Source organism: Neopelma chrysocephalum, unplaced genomic scaffold, assembly GCF_003984885.1.
Source record: "Neopelma chrysocephalum unplaced genomic scaffold, ASM398488v2 Primary Assembly neopelma1_96578, whole genome shotgun sequence".
Lineage (NCBI taxonomy): Eukaryota > Metazoa > Chordata > Aves > Passeriformes > Pipridae > Neopelma > Neopelma chrysocephalum.
This window is the reverse complement of record NW_020925223.1, coordinates 64-1790: the sequence shown is the minus strand read 5'-3', so window position 1 is coordinate 1790 and position 1727 is coordinate 64. Positions and strand designations below refer to the sequence as shown.

The 1727-nt window shown below is 67.1% G+C and overlaps 1 long non-coding RNA gene across 1 annotated transcript; it reads left to right on the top strand.

The window, feature by feature from the left end:
• Positions 1-1427, top strand: LOC113981481. Its single transcript, XR_003538432.1, has 3 exons — positions 1-36; positions 327-454; positions 782-1427. It is a non-coding gene; the product is annotated as an uncharacterized LOC113981481 (long non-coding RNA).
• The last annotated feature ends 300 nt before the right edge of the window (positions 1428-1727 follow it).

Sequence of the window (1727 nt, the reverse complement as noted above, 5' to 3'; positions counted from 1 at the left end):
CCACCATCCAGAGCTTCGTCAGGGACAGCCGGCTCTGTGAGACCCCCGGGGACCCCTCACCTGTCCTACCTCACCTGTCCCACCTGTGCCCCCTCCCCTGCCACCATCCAGAGGTTTTTGAAGGACAGTCGGCTCGGTGAGACCCCAGAGACCCCCCCCTTGCCTGTCACACCTGTCCTGCCTCACCTGTCACACCTGTCCCTTCACCCATCCTACCAGTCCCCCCTCAACTATCCCACCTGTCCCATCTCACCTGTCCCCCCATCTGTCCCCTGTCTCACCTGTCCCCCCGTCCCCTCACCTGTCTCCCCTGTTCCCCCCCCCAGAGGCGGTTCCCCCCTCGGCCCCCACCCCCCGCCGGGGGGGCCCGGGGGAGGAGGGGCTGCGGGAGATGAACAAGAAGCTGCAGAACCTTCTGGAAGAGCAGCTCACCAAGAACCTGCACCTGGCGCAGGTGAGGGGGCGGGGCTTCGCCTGGGGGTGGGGCTTCGCCTGGGGGTGGGGCTTCACCCGGGGGGGGGCACTGAGGGGGTCAGTGGGAGGACTGGGAGGTCACTAGAGGGTCGTTGGGGTTACTGGGAGCACTGGGTGGGTTTTACTGGGATGACTGGGGGTGTTTTGGGGGAGCTGGGGGGCGGGGCTTGGGGGTGTGGGTGAGGGGGCTGAGGTGGGATTTGGGTGGGGAATGAGGGGCTGGGAAAGGGGGTAGGGTCAATGGGAGTGGCCGGTGTGGGGGCGTGGCCTCTGACCCCCTCATTCCCTCCCCTCTCCTCCTCCCCAGGACCTGGAATCGCTGTCCCAGGAACTGGCCCAGCTCAGGAAGGACCAAACGGCCCCCCCTGGACCCCCCTGAGGGGCAAGGCCACCTCTGCCGGTGGGCGGGGCCTCTCCCCCTCGCCCCGCCCCCTCCCGCTGCAAGCTCCACCCCCCGGTGGGGGGCGTTCTGCTTGGGGGGGGCATTGCCCCTTTAAGAACGGTGGGGTGGTCCCTACTTGGCGTTACCCCTGTGAGGCCTGGGCAGATCCCCCGGGGGGGGTGTTGCCCCTTTAAGACGGGTTTAAATCTCTCCCCTTTGGGCGTTGCCCCTTTAAGGAGGTCGCGGTCCCCTCTATGCCGTTGCTCCTTTAAGACCTGGGGTGGTCCCCTACTTAACGTTGCCTCTTTAAGACGGGTATGGGCCCGCCCCCCCCCCAGGACGCCATTGCCCATTTAAGAACGGGTTTGACACCACCTTTGGGCGTCGCCCCTTTAAGACGAAGGTGGGGCCCTCCCCAGACTCCGTTTCCCCTTTAAGACGGGTTTGAAACTCCCCCTCGGGCGTTGCCCCTTTAAGGCGGTCGCGGTCCCCCCCCATTGTGCCGTTGCCCCTTTAAGAGGGGGAGGGTCCCGCATGCGGCCCCCCCTCAATAAACAAACCCCAACCGCCAGTGGTGACGTCATTGTGTGGGGAGGGAGGGGCGTGGTCTCGGCGGTGACGTCACTTCCCCGCGGTGCCCCGGATGTTGTTTGAGGGCAGCGGCCGCCGGGACGGGGCTCGTTCGGCGCTTCCGCGGCCGCTCCGGATCCTGCCCAGCCCCGCCGGGGGGGGCGCGACGTGACGTCAGCACGGTGACGTAACACCGGGGGGGAGGTTAGAAAACGCCCCAAAATCCCCCCCAACCTTCCCCCCCCAAAAAAACCTCCGGCCCCCCCCTAACATGGCGGCGGCCGCGGGGGGCGGAGTCTCG